This window comes from Vipera berus, assembly GCF_964194415.1.
Source record: "Vipera berus genome assembly, chromosome: 8".
Taxonomy (NCBI): Eukaryota; Metazoa; Chordata; class Lepidosauria; order Squamata; family Viperidae; genus Vipera; species Vipera berus.
Genome location: NC_138211.1, coordinates 26,167,555 through 26,190,941, shown reverse-complemented (window position 1 = coordinate 26,190,941; position 23,387 = coordinate 26,167,555). Strand labels below are relative to the sequence as shown.

The 23,387-nt window shown below is 46.1% G+C and overlaps 1 protein-coding gene and 1 long non-coding RNA gene across 4 annotated transcripts in view; both read right to left on the bottom strand.

Annotated features, from left to right (window-relative positions):
* The window catches only part of SLC23A2 (solute carrier family 23 member 2), an 88,168-nt gene extending 87,472 nt beyond the window's left edge, over positions 1-696 (bottom strand). Inside the window, exon 1 of one of the 3 annotated variants that reach the window (XM_081333849.1) lies at positions 619-696. The gene's annotated coding sequence lies outside the window, so the exon portion shown is untranslated. The remainder of the gene's footprint in view (positions 1-618) is intronic. The other 2 variants (XM_081333850.1, XM_081333853.1) reach the window with 2 other exon arrangements.
* A 6,139-nt stretch (positions 697-6,835) lies between these two features.
* Positions 6,836-12,432, bottom strand: LOC308671692. Its single transcript, XR_014027270.1, has 3 exons — positions 12,100-12,432; positions 10,298-10,391; positions 6,836-7,077 (listed from the first exon to the last, which is right to left on the bottom strand). It is a non-coding gene; the product is annotated as an uncharacterized lncRNA (long non-coding RNA).
* Between the last annotated feature and the right edge of the window lie 10,955 nt (positions 12,433-23,387).

Sequence of the window (23,387 nt, the reverse complement as noted above, 5' to 3'; positions counted from 1 at the left end):
TTCGCATCCCTTCCCAAGGAGGTCGGGCAAGATGGGCCTGCCTGGCCACGGGTGAATTCGCCCCAAGTCCTCCTCTCGGCCACCCATTTTGTGGCAAAGGAAGATGGAGGTAGACGAGAAGGAGCATTTCCCCTCCCGACCTGGACCCCCACCCCCTCCTTTCCCCCTCCCAAAGGAGACCCCCTGCCCGCCCCCCCAGGCCACCCCCCCAGCCAGGCTGCCCACCGGGGGGGGGGGTGGAGGACGGGCACGGGGCCCTCCGGCAGGGCGGGCGGGTCCTTCCGGGGGGCCGGGGGGGCTCCGGGCGGGAGGCGGAGGGGGGGCGCGGGGCGAGGCCGCCGGCGCCGAGGGGCAGCAAGATGGCACCGCATCGCGGGGAGGGGCAGAGCCGGGGAGCCCTCCGAAAGAGGGGCGTGACAGCCGGGCTCCGACTGCAGCCCGGCCGACCCCCGAGCCTGCAGGGGCCGGAGCGCCCACCCCGAGGGACGGCAGCTGAAGGGGCAGGGAGCCCGGACGCCTCGTGAGGCAAAGAGGGCGCCGGCGGGGGACGATGGGAGTGGGAGTCCGCGCCTGAGGGGGGGCCGGGGGGCGCCGGGTCCCGCTTCCCCATCCCTTCACCTGCCATGGCGACGAGCAGCGGCTGGAAATGGCGCCGGCGGCGGCGGCGGCGGACTGAGGCGAAGGACCGGGCGGCGGCGGCGGCGGCGGCGGCGGCGGCGGATCTGGGGAGCGCGCGATCCACGACCCGCAGCGGCGTGAGCGGAGGGGGCGGGGCGGGGCGGAGGGGGCGGGGCGCGGCTGCTGGGCCCGCCCTCGGAAGATGGCGCGCGCCGCGGTTCGCGCCTCTCGGCCCCGCCCGCTCGGGTTGTAGGCCCGCCCACCGGAGTCACGTGTCCCGGCCGCACCGGCCGCGGCCGGAAAAGCCGGTGCTGCGTTTGTTTCTCGGCGTGGCTTATGGGTTCCCCGCCGCCCGCGGACGATGGGGAGCGCGGGGAGCGTCGCCGCGCTCGGGTTGGCCGAGGCCGAGGCGAGCGCTTGCAAGAGCCAGCTGGGCCGGAGTCCGGTGGCGCCTGGGAGTCGCGGTGACGTCACGCCATGAGGTCATCGCGCGAATTGACGTCAGTCGCGACCCATGCGAACCGCACGAGCCGCCTCGCTGGTGCCCCGGCTGCTCCTGGATCGCCGTTTTGTGCGCATGTGCCAGCTGTTTGCAGCTGTTCTCCATACACCACCTTCTGCACGTGCATTCGTTACCTCTCTTCTCCCCGACTCTGGGTGGATTGCAATAAAATGCATACAGTGCCCCGTATAAGAATTAAAACAGCTGCCAAGCATTATCCAACCAGTTGTCTACACAGGTTGGAGACAGACTCTGTCCCATGGGCTGGGTCCCAGGGTCCAGCACGCGGAGCCCAAGTGTCGAGACCTTGTGTCCTAGAGTTATGACCGCGATTGTGGCCAAAACTTACGTTGCTAAGCAAACAATTGTTAAATGAATGGCATCCACATAGGTCATGCAATCATTAATATACAACACTAATAAAACATAAATATGAGTTTAATTAAACTATAAGCAGAGGGGAAAAATATGTGGGACAATACAAGAGATAAAAACTTAAGGTAGAACCGTGATAAAAATCACCAATGTGCTATAAAGTTGCACGAGGATAAACATTATAATTCACTATCTAAGGAAGCTAACCATCTAAGTTCTGTAAGTCCTATAAATAACCCAGTCCCAAACCATGAAAGGCTTCAAAGTTGAAGTATACCATGGAAACACACTGAAAGCCAATGCAGCTGCTGGAGCAGGGGCGTCACATATGCCAAGTCACATGTGCCATTCTGCCCCATTCTGCCCCATTGAAGCTTCCAAATACTTTTCAAGGGCAGCCCCATTGCAGTAGTCCATTATGAAGATCACAAGAGCACGAGTGACCATAAGCAGGAGCCCCCAGTCCAGAAATGCGTACAATTGATGGCAAAGGGCCTCGTAGCCACAGCTTCCACCTACTCTTCAAGAAGGAGTTGTGAATCCAGATTACACACTGGGTCTGGGACAGTGCCGCCTCATCTTTTATGCGTTAACCATGTTGGAAGAAAAGTCTTCATCGTGGTTCAGTCCAAGCTGGGAATAAACATGGCGACTGCTTTAGGAAGAAAGTTGTAGTTTATTGAAAAGGAGAGCCAGACAGGAGCTCTGGCAGAAAAGAGAGTGAACACATGTAGGGAGTGGGTTTTTGTACCCTCTGGAGCCTTTTGTTTGGAGTTGTTCCTGTGGCATGAACTTTGACCTGAGTCTGAGTGTGCCTTTCTGGTATTCTGATGGCGATGGGTTAATCCTATATTATGTCCAAAGGTCATACCCGGCTTCCCTGGGGCTGGGGCTGATAACTCTTAGAGTTTGGATGGGGTATGTAGATTTTAGGTCTTTGTCTTCTTAATCTCCTAGCTCCCTGGATTTACATCTGCATCTCTATAGAGCTGCTCCCTGCTTGGGGGAGAGAAACCTGGGGCTATTAAGAAAACTGGGCATGCTTTCCTGCCTCTTCAAGATCCTTTGAGGAAATATATTTTCCTGCCCTTTTAATATTTCCTTCTCTGAGGAGCTGACTTCCCACAGCCACACACAGCTCCTCCTGGTCTTTCTCCAGGTTGTCCTTCCAAAACTAAGATGTTCCTGGGTTGATCTGGCATGATGTCCCTATCCACTTGGGTGGATTCCCCAAAAAAGGAGAATACAGAATACACAAGCTGCATTCATGGGACATCCAAAATCCTACAGTATTTATGCCTCCTTCGTACAGACTTTCTACCAATCCTGTAGGAAATCTGATTACTGCAATATGATTCCTCAAGTCTTAATCTTGAGCACTTTAAATATTTGTATGGTTTTCTTCTTATTTTCTGTCTCTGTCCTGCAGTTATGTTTTATTTTGTTTGTTTGTTTATTTATTTTATTTATTTGTTTTTATATACCGCCCTTCTCCCGAGGGACTCGGGGCGGTGTACAGAGTAAGGTAGGTATACAGATTGAACAATAGAGAAAAGCAATAGTAAAAACAACTGAGACCCCAAGAGCTATCAGGCCAGGCCGGACTGCTGGAACAGGTAAGTTTTTAAATCGCGCCGGAAGGTGCGGAGGTCGGGGGCCATCCGGATTTCGGTAGGCAAGCAGTTCCAGAGGGCTGGCGCACCCACTGAGAATGCCCTCCCCTGGGGGCCATCAACCGACATTCCTTGAGCGGTGGCACCCTGAGGAGGCCCTCTCTGTGGGAGCGCACAGGACGGAGGGGTGTTGACGTTGGCAGAAGGTGCTCCCGTAGGTAGTCCGGACCCATGCCATGTAGGGCTTTGTATGTCATTGTTAGCACCTTGAATTTCACTCGGAAGGCAACCGGAAGCCAGTGCAGCTCACGGAGGAGAGGTGTGATATGGGAGTATCGGGAGGCCCCCAAAAGTGTCCGTGCAGCTGCACTTTGCACCAGTTGAAGCTTCCGAGTGGCTCTCAAGGGCAGCCCCATGTAGAGAGCGTTACAGTAGTCTAGGCGAGAAGTCACAAGTGCATGGGTGACTGTACGTAAGGCATCCAGGTCCAGATAAGGTCGAAGTTGGTGCACCAGTCGAACCCGGGAGAAGGCCCCCTTGGTCACAGTTCCTATGTGATCTTCCAAGGATAGCTGTGAGTCTAGGAGGACACCCAGGTTGCGGGCCCTATCAATAGGGGGTAATAACTCATCCCCGATGTTAAGGGATGGAATGATCTGAGTATCCTGGCTTGCCGGTATGTACAGCCATTCAGTCTTGTCAGGGTTGAGTTGAAGCCTGTTCCTCCCCATCCATTCCCGGACCGCTTTCAGGCAGCGGGACATCACGTCGAGGGCATCACTGATGCTGTTTGGAGTTGAGATGAAAAGCTGGGTGTCATCAGCATACTGATGGTACCCTACTCCAAAACCACGAATGATCTCACCCAGCGGTTTCATGTAGATGTTGAACAGGAGAGGCGAGAGGACCGACCCCTGAGGGACTCTGCAAACGAGAGGCCTCGGAGTCGACCTCTGTCCTCCTGCCAGCACCGACTGCGAGCGACCCAGAAGAAAGGAGGAGAACCACCGCAGCACCGTGCCTCCCACTCCCAGTCCCCTGAGGCGCCGCAGTAAGATACCATGGTCGATGGTATCAAAAGCCGCCGAAAGGTCTAATAAGACTAGGACAGAGGAATGGCCCCTGTCCCGGGCTCTCCAGAGATCATTCATCAGAGCGACCAATGCCGTCTCCGTGCTGTAGCCCGGCCTGAAGCCCGATTGGCACGGGTCTAGATAAACCGCTTCATCCAGGACCTGAGGAAGTTGATGCGCCACCACACTCTCAACAACCTTCGCAAGGAAGCGAAGGTTGGAGACTGGATGAAAGTTATTCAATGAGGTTGGGTCCAAGGTGGGCTTCTTGAGGAGAGGTCTCACCACCGCCTCCTTCAAGGCGGTGGGGAAGTGACCCTCGCTCAGAGAAGCAGAGATGTTGTTTTGTTCATTTATTTACTATCTTGGGGCCTTTTTCTTTTCCATTTCAGAACAGAAAATAATTCTATTTTAGATCAGAAAATAATTCTATTTCCCATCAGAAAGTAATATCTATTTCAGATCAGAAAATATTTTTTCCCCAAGAAAATCACACTCAGATCACAGATAAGCCATTTACATTGTTACCTGCATAATCACATTATTGGATAAACATCAGTTCAGTGATATATGTGTTGTGTGAAGTCAATGATTGGGATTTAACATGGTGTGAAGCCAGTCACAGTGCTGAGATTTGGGGGGGGGGGGTATTATCTCCAGGGTCAATTCCTATTCCTATTAGGAAATTTCTTTGAAAATAAGATTTTGGTAGTGGTAAGAAAAAAATAGATTTTTAAAAAAATATTCTTTCCCCTACCGTTTTTTTCACTTTGGTGGATTTATGAACAATGGGAAATTTTGACAGGTTATTCTTTTCTCCTCCAGAATTCCTGTTATACGTAATAATAACTACACTTCTGTCTTTGCAGCAATTTTCCCTAGTACTTTTCTTGTTGATGCATTGGAATACAACCCCCACCATCTTAGCTGGTATGGCTAGCTTAGGGACACAAGAAATAGCTCTGGTATTTTTATTTGCTTTTTGTTTTCCACTTGTTTTTGACAAGCATCTAGTTGACTGATGGTGCACCATCAGGTTAGCGTTGACTCAGAAGACAGATTTTGTCCTAGAAGAATTGTCCCCATCCTGAACCTTCAGGTATTCCAATGGTGCCCTGATCGGATCCATTCCCCCTTATTGCTGGTCATCCTCTTCTTTCGTGTACTTCTACCTTTCCCAGTGTTAGCTTTCTTCAGAGAGCTAAGACTTCTCATAGCAGGTCCAAAAGAGGACAGGGTAAGCCCATTCATTGGTGCCTTCAGAGAGAACTCTGTGTTGAATTCCTTGGTCAGCCATCGGTTGATTTTCTTAAATATCCCTGATATTCTCTGGACTCCACTCCAACACCAAAGAAAGATTAGTCTTTCTAATCCTGGTTCTTTCAAGATGGCCTTCAGAAATTTCAAGAAGAGACAGGACAGCCATTTGTCTGAAATGGTACAGTGTCTCCAGCTTGAGGTCTCTTCCAGCTCCGATGATGCTCTGTGCTGTATCAATTTTTGTGGGGGGAGGTTGCAAAAATATACAGCACTCGTGTCAGTTTTGCTCTTTGACATATAGCTGTAATTCCCACAGCAATCTCAGAAAAGTCCTTCCAGCTTTCCCTTAGTTTCATTCCAAATCTTTTTATTGGTTTTTTTTAATTATTTTTAATTCCATTCGGTCTATCCCCTCTTCCTCCATGCCAAAAACCAATTTTTATACTCCTCAGAATCACTTTGTATTTATTTGTGGAGAAACCATCCTTTGCCCTCTTTGTTTATATTCTTTGCAGCTACTTTTATTTCTACACACATAAAAAATAAATTTATTACAAATTCTTGTAGTAAATAAAATATAAAAAACCAAATTACAGGTAATTCTTGATTTGTGAACAAAATTGGGACCAGAATTGCTGTCCTGAGCATTGCAGTCATAAGTCAAGTTGAACCCAATTTTATGACAACTTTTACAGGGCCACTAAGCAGAGATCACCATCACCAGAAAATAGCCCCTATTCAGCTGCATGGAATAGAAAGACTTGGCCTTTGGTTTTCCTGGCCAAATGCAGAGTAGACACGGAGAAGGAGGAGGTAAAAGAAGGATTACATTTTCCATCCTCCGAGGTCTTGACATTAATCCACAGTAGATTTCAATCAACCGCTTGCCTGCCAGGTTTAGACCCACCTCAGGGAAAGGAATTTCTGATGCCCAGCCTTTCAAAGAGGTGGTCACGTCTGATTCAGCCTTGGGAATCCCAGTGCATTTTTAAGCAGCTTTCTGTAAGTGCCTGGCCCACCAGCATCGGTGGATGGGGGTTGGTAACACATTGGATTCATCTTAGAAAAAAGGGGTCTTGTCGATGTATAAGACTTATCTTCCTGCGGGGAAAAGGGTCCGATTCTGGATCAAGTCACCTTCTCAAGTCCAAGGAGCCAATTCTTTTGCACTCAGATGATAGAGCAAGGATCTACAAACTTTAGGACCGGTGGACTTCAATGCCCAGAATTCCTCAGCCAGCCATGCATGAATTCTGGGCATTGAAGTCCATCAGTCTTAAAGTTGCCAAGTTTAGAGACCCCTGTGATTCAGTAGAAGCAGAAATACCGTTAGGAATATGTTGATCCGTTTGTCACTGTTAAACACACTAACCAAATATAGACATTTCAACTTGTTTTAGCAGTGTACGTGGAGGCTGTTTATTTTTCTTTAAATTCAAAGGGCAAACGGCTTTCTTCCATGCTGACAACTCTCAGTTCCACTTCTGTATTCTTTTATTGGAAGAATTATTTTGAAGCTGTGTACCACGCGAAATGCAAATCACGCCCTCAGCTTGCTATGCAATTATTAGTAGGTTCAATGTGTGAGTAGCATCATCCCAGTGCGAACTAGCAATCATGTCGCTCAATTGGGCCACTGTGTAGACAAAATGAGCAGTTGTCATTGGGATGAAAACCGAGGTGGTACTCATTATCATTTCTGTAATATTCTTTAAACATTCTGGAGCTCATTAAGTTAATCAATATTAATGATTGCTTTTTTCAATCAATCAGAATAGAGCTGGAAAGAACCTTGAAGGTCTTCTAGTCCAGCCCCTGCTCAAGCATTTGAGATAGGTGGTTGTCCAGTCTCTTCTTAAACCTCCCCATTGATGAAGCCCTCACAATGTCTGGAGGCAAGCTGTTCCACTTGTTAACTGTCCTCACTATCAGGAAGTGTCAGAATCCATTTATATCACATTCATAAATGTATGTTTAAAACATTATTCCCCCCCCCCCATGGATTCTGCCATCTCCCAAGGAAGGAGGAGCGCATGTGGTTTCAGCCTGCCTTAGGTTATTTCAAAGACCAAGGGAACCTTTTGAACTGGGGGAACAAAAGGGAGGGTTAGAGAAGAGGGCATCTGTCCTGTGTCTTCTTTTAATTCTGTAGAGGAAGAAGGCAATAACCATAAAGATTCGAAGTTCCTTTTTTCCCAGGAAAGGGATGACACGAAATAGAGGGATGGGGGCTGACCAAATGGGGTTGAGGGAAGGGGGGTTGAACCGGGAACCCTTTATAAAGTTTCAATTTGTAAAACAATACTAAGTCCTGTCTTGTATTTCCACAACCAAGCATGTCCTAGTAAAAATTCCTTTTGGACTAGAACTGACTCCAAGAGTTTTTGTTTTCCTAAGATGTGGATTGGGGTGGGTCCTGACAGGAAGTTTCTCCTTAATTCCAGGTTGCTTCTCTCCTTGATCAGTTTCCAACCACTGTTTCTCATCCTTCCCTCTGGTGCTCTGGTGAACAACCTGGCCCCGTCTGCCTTGTGGCAGCCCCTCAGATATTGGAATACTGATAATCCTTTTTTTTCTAGACTAGCCATACTCAGTTCCTGCAGCCGTTCTTCATATGTTTTAGTCTCCAGGCCTTTAATCATCTTAGTTGCTCTTCTTTGCACTTTTCCCAAAGTCTCAACATCTTTTTTGTAATGTGATGACCAAAACTGGATGCAGCTATTCCAGGTGTGGCTTTACTAAGGCTTTATAAAACAATGTTTGGGGCCTAGCAAGGTAATCTAAATATATATAGGTTTAGTGGATAACTTCAGAAGGAAAATGTCAAATTTTGAAATAATGCCCAATAAACTTATTTCATATATCAGTTACAATTGCATAACGTAAATATGTTTTAAGCTCTCTTTCAAAGCACTATTTGTAGTCAAAGTATTTATCAAATTTATTTGCTGCTCATCTTGTGGTTCAAATAATATTCTCAGTGAATTCAAGGCATTATTAAAAGTGGGATATCTCATTTTTAGCTGTGCATTTATTTATGAATAAATAGAAAATGTTTCTTTCCACATTACACATAAGAAACGGATTAGATTTTTGATATAAGTTACAGGTTTTTTTTTCTCAGAGACTGTGTTATTTCTGTGTTTGTTTTATTCATAGAAGATAGTTTTTTGACCATCACTGTTCCTCCTCTGGGTGCATTTATGCTATGTAAAATATAGCTAATCTCAGAATAAATGATGCAGGCAGGGTGAAGTTTACACAAAATGTAAAGTAAGATTAAGATTACAAAATTTGCATCTGAATCTACCTTTCTAAAATCATGGACATCAATATAGGGAATAGATTCACTCTTTGAGTTTCGTTAAAAGCTGGCATCCACCAATGACTTTAAAAAAATGTCAGTACAGTATTGTCCATCATTACTACAGCCTGCAACGCACTGATCATGAAACAACTCCAAATGCAAGTAACTATTAAACACACAGGGTGTTTATTTTGAGGGCCCCTTTGACACAACTTTCTGGATGGTTCTACCACCCATTAAGACAAGATCAAAATGTGCAGCTTCAGAGTCTTTGCTCTTGTGACCTAGAATGCTTTTAATACTTTAGAGGCACACAAGGGTTGCAGTCACAAAACATGCTCACCCAATTAACCTTATCTTGCTTTTGCACAACAAAAAAAAAGTGGGCCTTTTTTGCAGGATGTGCGGAGCCCTCTCCCCCATCAAATCAAGGTTAATTCCAGCCAAACCTGGCCGGTTGAACAAATGCAGCCATTAGCTCTCTAACTGACATACAAGCACGTGATGTTTATTTATTTATTTATTTATTTTATTTTATTTAATTTGTATACCGCCCTTCTCCCGAAGGACTCAGGGGGGTGAACAGGGCAATAAATACCAAAATACAAAAATTAAGAACAGATTAAACCATAGTGCCCAAATACAATAAATAAATTACTTAAAAACAATAATTAAAACCTAAACCCATCAGACCAGGCCGGCTTGTTCAAACAAATAGATTTTTAGATCACGTCGGAAGGAGCGAAGGTCGGGGGCCATCCGGAGCTCAACCGGTAAATGGTTCCACAGGTCAGGCGCACCCACAGAGAACGCCCTCCCCCTGGGGGCCACCAGCCGACACTCTCTGACCGGTGGCACCCTGAGGAGGCCCTCTCTGTGGGAGCGCACTGGGCGGAGGGAAGTTGATGCTGGCCGCAGGTGCTCCCTAAGGTATTCCGGACCCATGCCATGTAGGGCTTTAAAGGTCATCACCAGCACCTTGAATCTCACCCAGAAGGCAACTGGAAGCCAATGCAGCTCACGGAGCAGAGGTGTAACATGGGAGTATCGGGAGACCCCCAACACGACTCTTGCGGCTGCATTCTGCACCAGTTGGAGCCTCTGAGTGGTCCTCAAGGGCATCCCCATGTAGAGAGCGTTGCAGTAGTCTAACCGAGAGGTCACAAGCGCATGAGTGACCGTATGCAGGGCATCCCGGTCTAGATAGGGCCGCAACTGGCGCACCAGGCGAACCTGGGCGAAGGCCCCCCCTAGTCACAGTTACTATATGATCTTCTAAAGAAAGCTAATGTTAACCATGTCGTTTCACCCTCTTTTTCTCTTTCATCTTTCTCAGCCTTAGGGTCTTATCCAGAGATCATTAGATAAATTAGGGGCCAGGGGAAGGAGGAAATCTGGGAAACCACCTGAATGGAAGCAGGCAATCCTGATGTGACCAGGGTCTCAGGGTAAGAACTTATGGCTTCAACAGAGTAGACAGACATAGCACAGCACTGGAATTGCATGCCGTTGATGCAATTCATTTGACAGTAATTTTGCAAAAGATGACCTTTTTGCCTGCCTTCTCCCCTTCTGAGCTGCAGACTCCAAGGCCAGGTCTGCTGGCTGGATCTTGTGGTACATTTCCCTTGCCCTCCAGGCAGCTAGAAAGAGGTAAAAAAAATAAAGTTGTTAAGTACACCGGCTCATAGTTCTTATTAATGGTACCTGTAGGACTTGGGGTCCCTCTTTCAAAGCCAAGCCTGGCATTTTGGTCACCCACATCCTGCTTTGGCTGCCTGGGCAAGAGAGCGAGAGATTGTCCATGCCTGTCAGATGACTATCTGGCCTTGGACCTCATACATCACAAAGTGTTGTCTTGTTTTCCCCCATTTGACCACTTTTTGTCCTTCACATCTTCTGTTCCTGATTTAAATGTTCGTCTCATAAATTGTGAAGCCCTGACCATGCAAGGCCAGGTTTGTGATATGGAAGAAAATGCCGTCAGCAAAAAATTATATACCAGGTTGGTTAGTTGGTTATTTGGCTGGTTGGTTGGTTGGTGAGTTAAGCATTTTACTGCCCAGCCCAAAGAACAATTCCTGGTCAGAACAGATCTTAGGAATGATCTCAAATTTAACAGAGATGAAAAGATGCAGCCCTTATCTAAGTAAAAAACATTACAATTCTGTACTGCACTTCCAACCAATTAGCAAACCTTGTAAAATGGCATGTATAACCCACGAGAAACCACTGCGGCCCAGAGGATGCATAAGTCCTTGATTCCTTTGGTCCTGCAAAAATAGTATTGTGTGCTAGTAGAATATAGAGATTAGATATGAAACTGAACTTTGTTGTTTCAAAATACATTTGGGGATTTTGACATTTATAGGTGAGCCAACTTTGCAGTAATTTGATTTTTTTTTTAACTCCCAGGAAGGACTGTTGTTTCACAAAGATTGACTGCTAGATTTAGTTATTCAGATTTGCAGATGGAGATCAGGAAGTGAAGTGAGCTGCAGCCAGTTAATGTAGATGGACCAGTGACCAGCCATGATAGAAAGGCCACTGACTCTCTAAGGTCTATTAGAGAGGAAAACCTTGAATTTTGCTGTGTTTTGTGTTCAAAGTCTGGCCAGTTACCTCATTATGTTTAACTATGGTTTGTTTAATAACAGTCTAGTCCAGCGGTAGGCAACCTTGGGTCTTTTATGACTCAGCTGTGCTGGCTGAGGAATTCTGGGAGTTGAAGTCCATGAGTCATAAAAGAGCCAAGGTTGCCTAGCCCTGATATAGTCAATTAACTGTAGTGAATGAAATGTAGTAGTTTGGGTGCATACTCATCTATAAAACCTGGTTTACTAATACTAACCAGAATGTCTAAATTCAAGCCACACACAAGTTAAAGCCACTTGGTGATATTGTACCTTGGGAAGTAGAATGATCTTTCTCAATTTTACTGATTATGAAAATCTTGTAAAAATTGTTTTCATACATTAAAAACATATCTGCATGCCATATTGCACAATAAAGTTTGGTCTTCCGATGGCCATTGCTTTTAAACATGGACTATCTATGCATTTGAAACAGTTTGTTCAGACTTTAAAGTATGTCTGAAAAGAATGGGCATTTCATGTTGTAATACCACAACTTAAACATATTTTTTTAAAAAAAATTGTACAGTATAAAATGTCCCAGTGAAGGAACAACAGGAGAAGAAGGAAAAGTGAAGGAAGGAAGGAAGGAAGGAAGGAAGGAAGGAAGGAAGGAAGGAAGGAAGGAAGGAAGGAAGGAGAAGGAGAAGGAGAAGGAAAATTTTATTTATTTAGACTTATTTCAGCTAGGCAGGGAATGACAAAAATATAGAATTACCTTCCTCTGTTAAAGGCTCGTACACAGTTACGGTTAGCCTGGGGACGTCACTTCATTGCATTAGAGATGACGAAGGCTTTGCAAGATCCCAGATGCGGGAATAGCATTTGAGCAAAGTCACTCATCTTGGAAGGGACATGAAGCCTCCTGCAGACCTCATTTGCTCCAAAGTGGATGCTGGCTTGAGGACCCCTTGGGCCTTCTTCAAAACAGCTGGTCTTAGCTTGTGCATGTCAGCAAGGCATATGATTTTAATGCAGCATTTCTAACGAGCAACTCTTAAAACATGCATCAATTGTATAAAGAGAAGCCAGCTGAGCACTCCATAGAGGTGGGGGGTGGTGAGTGGCTGCGTGCTTCTGAAGAAACAATACAAATCTGTTACAAATCAAGAAAAGACAATTCACTTCTTGGCAGAATTGATAATAGCATCCAAAGCTACAAATGCCAATTGAGTTTATGTTAAATTTATATCCTGCCCATCTCACTGATTCTGACCCTGACAGCTTCCCACCCAATTGGCAGCTGCTCCTTCATTTTACCTGCGTCAGGCCTGCCCCAGTCTGGTCCCTTAAGGAAGTGGAACTCTCGACTCCATTTGGCTGAAGTGAAAAGGCACTTTTACCAAGAGATGCTGAATGCGGTAAAGTCAAGTGGAATCTAAAGTTCTCGTGCACCAAAACAGAACTAACCTCTTGGTTCCCCTTAGCCCCCCCTCCAAGGTCTGCCCGTGTGTAGCCAGTCCAGCACTGCCGAAATGATTTGGGAAATGCTGAGGTGTTCGTGCCGGTGAAATTCCACTGTCAGGGTAAACGGCCTTGAAGACGCCAGTGCACCAACCTGAACTGGATTCCAAAATACTTTGTTCTTCCTCGTGTTGCCAGCCACTGACCTGCACTGCGATGGGAACTACACAGGTTTTTTTACGTGCATCATATAGAATCGTACGGCTGGAAGGGGCCTTGCTCAAGCAAGAAACCCTATACTGTTCTGGACAAATGGCAGTCCAATTTCTTCTTTAAAATCTCCAGTGATGGAGCACCCACAACTTCTGAAGGCAAGCCGTTCCATTAGTTAATTGTTCTGTCAGGAAATTTCCCCTTAGTTCTAGGTTGCTTCTCTCTTTAACAAGCTTCCACCCATTGCTTCTTGTCCTGCCCTCACCTGCTTTGGAGAATAGGTTGACCCCCTTTTCTCAGTGAGAGCCCCTCATGACACAAGTAAAACAACATTGGGGCTCCCGTTGCAGAGTGAAAGGTGCCATCTTGACTTGTTTGGCCGTCTTCCTGTTGTCAGCACTGGTAGATTCACACATGCTGCCCTTTATGGTGCCCCCGTCCTGCATCTCCTTCAGCCTAGCAGCTCCCCAGGACCATGGTGCTGCGCTTGCATTCTCAGCTTAGAACACCCAAGGCAATGGAGTGGACCAAACAGGATTATTTTGCATCGCCAATCTCCTATTTGTCATCCAGCATCATGACCTTTTGAGGATAATTATTGTTGGCCCTGCGACAGAGAGACCATTGCTTTTGCATCTTTGTGTGATGCTCTAAAAGACTTCACACTGACGTTGTTTAGCATTTGTTCTTTTTTAAGGCGTCATTTTGGGAGAGGGTTGTCCTTGCATCAACAGGGCCATGACCCCTAGAGCCAGCCAGGCGGGTTGTGCAAACAGAACAATCAAAGGTTCACAGGCATTATAGCATCGGTGGCTTGATTTTTTTTTCTCTTGCAGGGGATTTGAGGCACATTCAAGATCAGTTGCAGAGGAACGTGGCATTTTCTGCCAAGTTTCTCTTTAAGAGGACAAGAAAAGAGTAGGGGTTTTTTTTGTTTGTTTGTTTGTTTTTTGGGGGGGGAGGTGTACATGTTGTTGAACTGCAAGAATGTGGCTTTGAGAGACCAGACGAGAATTGAGGGCTGCCCATTGATCTATCAGGTTTGCTTAAGAAGGGCCCCACCTGATATGATCGCTCTCTGTAAACCCAGAAGTAATTCTTCTGGATACACAAGAAGGCAGAGAATCCCTTCTTCTTTCCATCTCATCAAGACAACCTCACCACAGAGAAACCAGGTGGGTGTCTTGCACCCCTTTGACGTTTCTCCTGTCCTTAACTACCTAAGCAAAGCTGAACTTCAAGGTTTTGAAGCTGGCTCCAGAAATAACAGCAGAGCTCTTCATAAATGACAAATGAAGGAATAGAAGGGGAACTCATCAACTTTGCAGATGACACTAAACTGTCAGGAATAGCCAACAGCCCAGAAGATAAACTCAGGATCCAAAAAGATCTTGACAGAGTTCAACAATGGGCCCTATCCAACAACATGAATTTTAATGTGGAGAAAAGGAAAGTTTTACACCTGGGCAGAAAAAAACCAAAGGTACAAGTACAGATTAGGCAAGACCTGGCTTAAAAACAGCAACTGTGAGAGGGACCTTGGAGTCCTAGTGGATGATCACTTGACCATGAACCAGCCGTGTGCAGCAGTAACCAAAAAAGCTAATACAATCGGCTTCCGGTGGCGACGCGACGCCGAAGACAGCCGTTTTCGGGCTGCCCGCTCCGCAGCTGTGTTTTTCCATCGTAAACAGCGCCGATCAGCTGTTTAGATGGATTTGAAGCCCCCTCCTCGGGAGAAGAGGAGGGGGTGAGGCCCCAGGTAGGGGTTGAGCTCTCCAGGGCCGCCTGAGCTGAGAGTTTGGGCGGCTGAAGGATTGAGCCCCCCCCGAAGCCTGGGTTGCTCCAAGCTGCGCAGCGCCCCTGCTCCGGGATTTATGGAGCAGAGCCAGGCGTTAGCAACCACCCCTGCCAAAAGGAAATACTTTTGATTATCAAGATGCAGGCAGAGCGGTACAGGAGGTCAAGGTGATGTGGACTCTTATCTTTACTCTCTAGCTCAATGGATTTTATAGCTTTAAAGTGAAAGTGCGCAATAAGTGAAAGTGGGGGAAGATGGCGGCTAAAACTTCTAAAGCTCTTCGGAGTGCGGGGTCTTCCCTGGTGCAACAGACCTCATTGCAAGCTTTGCTTCCTCCTGCACCTCCTCCGGCATTGACGCTTAAGGATTTACAAGATGCTCTTGGAAAGCATTCACAATTGATGTCTGACATGATGGATGAAAAGCTGAAAAAGTTGGAGGAGAAACTGGAGAAGAAGATGGAAGAGAAGTTTAGAGCAATGAGGGTGGACATGTTGTCTATGATTGAATCTGTAGCTGAATGTGTGTAACAGCTGGATGAAAAAGTGAAGGATCTCAGTCAAAAGAACTCTATATTAGAAGCAAAGGTATCAGAAAATGAAAATATAAGGGATAAAATGGACGGAGAATTGAGCCTTGCTCAGTATCATCAGATGCAGTATGCTATTAGAATCAGGGGTTTAAAGGAGAACTGTAAAGAAGATTTAAAGCAGCTGATTTCTGAGGCTCTGGAAGGGGTATTGGGCCAGCCAGCATCTGAAATTGAGGGAAATATGGACAAAATTTTTCGTGTAAATTCATGGATTGCAAGACAAAGGAAGTTACCCAGAGATGTGGTGGTCTATTTTACAAAGAGAGTAATTAGAGATGAAGTTATTCAAGCTGCCTATGATACTAAACTGGTAGTGGCTGAGCAAGAAGTCTTGGTTTTAAAAGAGATTCCTCCGAAGATTTTAAGGAGAAGGAAAGATTTTGCATTTTTAGTACAGGAACTTAAGAAATGTGATATTAAGTTTAGATGGGAGATTCCAGTTGGACTGGTGGTGACGCATGAAGGTAAAAGACATCGTCTGGTTACTGTGGCCCAGGCACGTGATTTTTATAGCAATGTGTTAAAAGCAACCCCCCTATCATTTTTGGAAGCTGTTAAGGGATACGGCGAGGGAAAGCTTCAAGATGTTGCAGACAGACAGATAGAGGACAATGGTGTTGGAGGGGATCAAGATACAGTTTCATCGGATGTTGCAGGAGGCCAGAGGATGACGCGTGCCGCCCTAAGAAGAGCGAGACGAGAGCAAGAGCAAGACCAGCAGATAGTTATGGAATCTCCAAAGTGTATTTACAGTGAAGATGTGGGAGGGGCGCGGTCCAAAGAAGTTTTGGGGGTCATGACAGACGTACTCCAAAGGTTTTGGGGCGTTAAGATTGCTGATTAAATTTTTAAATTAGTATCTTAATGGATTAAATTTATCATAGAGGAGAAAAAGTTTTTTTTTTTAATATTTAACACAATTTAAGATGGATGTTATTTGCTTGTTAGAAAAGTATATTAGGGTTATGGACTAAAAGTGTGTGTTGAACTAAGAATGGGTATGCAAGCTCCTAATTAACAACAAGTTGTCTTACAGACTGCTTAACCCTTTTTTTTTTTACTCTTTTTATTTGAACTCAAGGATGACTTGGAACTGCGAGACATTTGGTGCGATACATGCAAGAATTATTTTTGATTATGGTTTAGTTTGGTTGGAGATTATTAAGGCTAATAGATAGGCGCTTTTGGCGCGTAACTGAGAATTTGTTTATTTTTTTTTCTTTGAAATTAATATGAATAAGGACTGGGATTAAGAAAATCTATTGAAAAACGTAAATGCAGGCAATAAATGCAGCTGCAAGGAACGCAGGTAGACCTCGACTTAGGACCACAACTGAGCCCCAAGTTTCTGTCTAATGCCCTCTAAACAAGGCAGCTGTTAAGTGCATTTTACAACTTTTCTTGTCCCGGTGGTTAAGTTAACTGCAATTAAATTAGTAACACGGTTGTTAAGTGAATCTGGCTTCCCCCATTGATTTTGCTTGTCAGAAGGTTGCAAAAGGAGATCACCTGACCCTGGGTGGCCGCGACCGTCATAACTATGAGTCAGTTGCCAAGCACCCCAATTTTGATCATGTGACCATGGGGATGCTATAACGGTCATAAGTGTGAAAAATGGTCATCATGCCCTTTGTTCAGGGCTGCTGTAATTTTGACCTGGTTGCTAAATAAATGGTTTTAAGTCAAGGACTACCCATATCTCTCTCTGTCTCTCCCATGAGATGCAGCCAGCAAGCCAGGCTCTGCCTGGGCCTCTCCTTCATATCCTTACTCTGTGGCTGCAACCATGGAAAAGAAAAAGCCGATTAACTTTATGCACTTGGAACGGGAGAATCTGGAGGCAGACCAACTAGTTTCCCAGCAAGAGGAGACAGGATTGAACTGCGTGGTCATTTTCGTTCTTGTCCTTTGGGTTGTTATGTTCAGGCTGATGATAAAAATAGCACTCGTCTATTTGCTCAGTGGGAATAGAATAGAATAGAATAGAATAGAATAGAATAGAATAGAATAGAATAGAATAGAATAGAATAGAATAGAATAGAATAGAATAGAATAGAATGGACCTTGGAGGTCTTGTAGTCCAGCCCCCCGCTTCAAGCAGGAGGACCTATACCGTCTCAGACAAGTGACTGTCCAGCCTCTTCTTAAAAATCTCCAGTGATGGAGCGCCCACAATTTCTGGAGGCAAGCTGTTCCACTGGTTAATTGTTCTCACTGTTGGGAAATTTCTCCTTAATTCCTGCTTGCTTCTCTCTTTGGTCAATTTCCAACCATTGTTTCTTGTCCTGCCCTCTGGTGCTTTGGTGAATAAATTAACCCCCCTCTTCCTTGTAGCAGCCCCTCAAATACTGGAATACTGCTATCATGTCTCTCCTATTTCTTCTTTTCTTTAGAATAAAGGTAAAGGTTCCCCCGCACATGCGTGCTAGTCGTTTCCAACTCTAGGGGCCGGTGCTCATCTCCGTTTCAAAGCCGAAGAGCCAGCGCTTGTCCGAGGACGTCTCCGTGGTCATGTGGCCGGCATGACTAGACGCCAAAGGTGCACGGAACGCTGTTACCTTCCCACCGTAGCGGTCCCTATTTTTCTACTTGCATTTTTACGTGCTTTCAAACTGCTAGGTTGGCAGAAGCTGGGACAAGTAACAGGCGCTCACTCTGTTACGCGGCACTCAGGATTTGACCCGCCAAACTGCTGACCTTCTGATCGACAAGCTCAGCGTCCTAACCCACTGAGCCACCCGCGTCCCTTTTCTTTAGACTAGCCATACCCAATTTCTGCAATCCTCCTTGGTTTAGCATACAAAAGAAATGCTTAGCAATACATTCGGTTTTCTAGTTCCCAATCCCAAGATTCCAATCTTACACCTTCCAGAAGCATCACCCCCCCACCCCCCACCCCACCCCCAGCACTCCCTGTCTGCTGAAATGAAAATGCCACATATCTTGGTCTTAAAAAAATGCTGACAGAAGGCTGAATCATCCCTGTGTGTCAGCCTATTTCTGGGAAGCGGGTTTTGCTCAAAGAAGGAGGCCATTAACGCAGGAGCCTCTCTGACAGGCACGGAGATCAGCCTGGGGGTAAGTGGGGGGGGGGAAACGGGCTTGGAAGTGGGGAAAACAGATCACCAGCAGGAGGCTTCATTCCTTAGCCCAAATAGGTGGAAAGGAAACCAACTACTGTATAAGTCAGCCTCTGTTGATACTGGCTAGGTAGAGATATCTCAAGAAAGTCCAGATGACCTGTCCTGCCCAATGCAATAAATCATGGATAATTGAACCAGCAGCAACTGGCTGGATGTATCCCAACAGTGAGCCAAAACAAACCATCACACTGACTGGGTTTAGGTGTCCCACGGATTCCTGGTTTGACTAATCAGGGCTCACTAGATAAGTGCAATTTGCTGCCTTCACACAGAATGCAAAGCTGTGATTTAACATCCATTTTTATAGAGGTACACAATCAAAGCTTTATCCCACCGAATGGTTCCCGGAAGGTTACCCTAGAAATTCCCAGGTCTGGCCCCAAATTGCAATTGGTAGCTTGACCAAAGGAATATCTGATAAAAGTCACGATTAGAGAGTTTTGTGCTAAGAGACCCCTCGTGGCTGCTGTAAAAGTGAAAGAGGAGAGGTTTTCTGACTTGCAAGATTTTTTAAAATGTAACCTTAGAACAGGGGTGGGGAGCTATGGCCCCTATGTGATCGGTGGACTTCAACTCCCAGAATTCCTAAGGCAGGTGGGGAAGTATGGTCCCTTTATGACGGGTGGACTTTCTGGGAGTTGAAGTCCAACAGACGTAAAGGGGCCATAGTTCCCCACCTCTGCCTTAGAATAAAAATAGAACTATTACTCCTGGGTTTCTTCTTATCTGGACTAACTCACAAAGCTGACATCAGTCTTGCTACACTGAGACTTTTCCTCTCCTTTACAGTCCAAGAAACTAAGCAGGATCCCTTCCAAGATGTTTGCCACACCCTCCTTCCTTCTCTGGGCTCAGCAGCCTTTTATCTGATTCTTACCTCGTCTCTTAGCTCCTCTTGTCTCCCAAGGCCATCCCCATCCCCAGGTGGCCAGAAGGGCCCAACAGAGACTCCACTTCCTCAGGGTCTTGCGGAAGAACAGGGTAGAACAATGGCTAATGACCCTCTTTTACCGGTCTACTATAGAGAGCATCCTCTCGTACTGTATTGTGGTTTGGTATGCTGGTCTGACAGCCGCGGATAGGAAGGCATTACAGAGGGTGGTGAGCACAGCACAAAACATCGTGGGCTGTCCCCTGACTCCACTGGATAACATTGCCAGGGCTTGTTGCCTTGGAAGAGTGAGGAAAATCCTCAGGGACGACTTACACCCTGGTCAGTACCTCTTTACTCTCCTCCCATCGGGTAGGAAATACAGGAGCATAGCCAGCCGTACCAACAGGCTGAAGAACAGCTTCTATCCATGGGCTGTCAGGCTCTTGAATGGGAAATAACTTTATGTATGATTGACTTGCGAGGCCAGTGTGTTGTGTGCAATTAGCTCACATGGTGTAATAAGATAGAGGGTTTGTTGCCACTGTGAGTTGGGGGGGGCACAAAGGGAGGCTCAGCCAATCTCAATATATACATGGTTGTACTTTGACAATAAAGGTTCGTTCATTCATTCATTCATATTATTATTAATTTTATTTGTATACCGCCATTTGTATACCGATATACAGACCAGAGCCTTGGTGGAGCAGTGGGCTAATGCCTCCTTAAGTAACACCAGCTGCCTGCAATTAGTGCAGGTTCGCATCCCACCAGGCTCAAGGTTGACTCAGCCTTCCATCCTTCCGAGGTAGGTAAAATGAGGACCCAGATTGTTGGGGGCAATTAAGCTGACTTTGTAATAATGCCGCTTGGGTGTGTGTGTGTGAAAGCCCTAATAAACAGGCATATACACAGAATGAAGGCTACTGCTAAGTTTGTAAGCCGCCCTGAGTCTTCGGAGAAGGGCGGGATATAAATGGAATTAAAATAAATAAATAAAAATAAATATAGACCATTACAGGAGCAGAACCTTACAAGTCTAAAAGTACCTCTCCCCCCACCCTTTACAGCCCAACAAACTAGGGACGGTCTCTTCAGAGATGCTTTCCACATCTCCACTCTTTCTGTGGGATCAGCTATCTCATTCTTGCCTAATCTGCCCACTCTTCCTCCTATCTCCCAAGGTCATTCACACAGACCATCGCTTCCTGTGAATGGGCAACACACTTTTTAAATGAGTTGAACCCCTTGTTTTTGAAGATTTGAGGCATCAAATAGCACCCCTGGGAGGAAAGTTGGTCCCCCCTCCTGATGAGCAAGTGCTCAGCTTTGATGCCACCTCCGTCGAAAGGACATTATGGAAAGTTAACATTCGGAAAGCAGCGGGCCCAGATAATCTCCCTGGGCATGTTCTTAGGGAATGCGCAGATGAGCTGGCTTGTGTTCTTACAGATATTTTCAATCTTTCCCTGCAGCAGGCGGTGGTCCCAAAGCGTTTCGCCAGTGCCAAAAAAGCCTACAATTACGGGTCTCATTGATTACCGTTGGTTGCACTGACATCCATCATTACGAAACGTTTTGCGAGGTGGATAAAGGACATGATTGTATCTAGCCTCCTGCCAGCATTTGACCCGCTTCAGTTTGCTATCTCAAGGGGATGGAGGGGGGAGGGGAATATAGAAAGCGAAAGTTATCCCAAGCACATGAAGGTTCCCCCCCCCCAACAGAATGGCAGGCCCCAAAAGCAGAACATTGACCGAGGGAAGAGAGGAGGGGTTTGGGGTCCTGACGGGCTGCTTTGCTTAATGACAACACTGCAGTCTCAGCTGCGATTGCTAAATGAGGACCACCTCTATGGCAAATACGAATATGTGATCTTACTTCCTTGATCATCAGGAAGGCCCTAAGCCTTTACGAAATTTAGTATTTTTCGGAACTTGTTGGACAAACTTGTAATCTTTTATTTGAGTGATCTGCTGATCTACTCTGAGGATCCTGCTCTCTACAGTGAATAGATTCAGGCAGTTCTTCAGAGCTTTTGCAAATGAAAGCTAACCTGGAGAGATTTTTTGCTCTGTCCATCTTGCATTACTGAGCTATCTTTCTTCCTTGGAGAAAACCGATGGATTCTGCCAAAATTAAGTTGATTCTATGGGAAAGGGGCTCTCCCACCTTCTCGGGGTTGTTTTCTGAACTTAATAAATCATAAAGTTGTTTTTATTATGCTATATTATTGTAATGCAATCTTGCAGACCAGTGGAACGGCTTCTCTCCTAGAGTTGTCACTGGAGGCTTTTGAGAAGGGGAAAGGGGCAAATCACCATGGGACAATTTAACAATTCAACTTAATTTTTTAAAATAAATAAAAAAATATTTTAATTTTTGTCATCCATATTTCTTTGTCCTTTTTTAATGACTCATTTCCACCATTTCTTTGCTATTAGTGTAACTACTGTCTCGCAGCAAATTCTCCTGCGATGAGTTGGTCAAGGCAAGTTGACCACGGCGAATTGTCATAGACCCTTTAAGAAGAGTGGACAGCCACTTGTGTGAAACACTTTAGGGCAGGGGTGTTAAACTCACAATGTCACGTGATGCCTCGCAATGTATCGCGACTTTTTTGCCATTGCCGGCAATGGGGTGGGCGCAGTTTTGTTATGATGCATCCGGCCCGTGGGCCGGCAGTTTGACACCCCTAGGAGGTCTAGGAGGGTCTCCTGCTTGAGCAGGGGGTTGGACTAGCAGACCTCTAAGGTCCCTTCCAGCTCTGTTATTATTTTTTTATTGTTCTGATCTTTGTTGGGATACATTTTTGCCTGCCTGCTGCTCTCACCCCATCTGCCTGTCTTGCCAACAAAGAGGTTCCATTTGGAAGGTTTTCTCCTGGCCACCAGGACCGTCTCTTGGGCAGATGCTCCACCCTTGTCAGCCCTTCAAGACAGAGCAGATTAGGAAACCAAAGTCCTGAATGCAAATCCTATTTTTATTACCAGGTTATAATAATAGAATAAATGGGACGCGGTGGCTCAGTGGGTTAGGACGCTGAGCCTGTTGATCAGAAGGTCGGCAGTTTGGCGGGTCGAATCCCGAGTGCCGCGTAACAGAGTGAGCGCCTGTTACTCGTCCCAGCTTCTGCCAACCTAGCAGTTCGAAAGCACGTAAAAATGCAAGTAGAAAAATAGGGACCACTACGATGGGAAGGTAACAGCGTTCCGTGCGCCTTTGGCGTCTAGTTGTGCCGGCCACATGACCACGGAGACGTCCTCGGACGAGCGCTGGCTCTTCGGCTTTGAAACGGAGATGAGCACCGGCCCCTAGAGTTGGAAACGACTAGCACGCATGTGCGGGGGAACCTTTACCTTTTACCTTTATCTTAATAACAGAATCTTGCAAATCTGAATGCGCTCCTCTCCCCCTCCCCCATTTTTCAGGTTCTGGTTCTGGCCCAGACTCAGATTGGTCTAACGGCTCTGTTGGTTTCGCTTCTTCCTCAAGGTCATTTCTCCTTCCCGCCACAATTCTCAATCCTACAAATCCCACCGGTCCCTTTGTAGTCCAGACTGACATTTTGATTGGGTCTCAGGCTGCCTTTGCTCCAGGGTTTGAGGAAAACTTGCTCCTCTGAGCAATTATTTTTGCTGGACAACTTTCTGCTGGGAGCACAGCATCCATATGGCTTTAATTAGGAGCTTTTCATCATCAAAGCCTTTCTGCACTGACACCATTTCCTCAAAGGGGGCCAAACACCCCATCAAAACCAGAACGGATCACAAGAATTTGGAACACTTGCCAACTTCTTGGTCTCAGACAACATTGGATCCAGTGGGGACAATTCTTCCCCTTTTCTATCGTCATCTGTCAGGTGCAAAAGATCAAGTCTGTAGGGGAAGGTCCAGTTAAACTGATTTATTGTTACTTATACCTTCTCAACTACAGATTAGCACCTGCTTGGCCTTAGATAAGTGTCAATGGAATTCAAGGG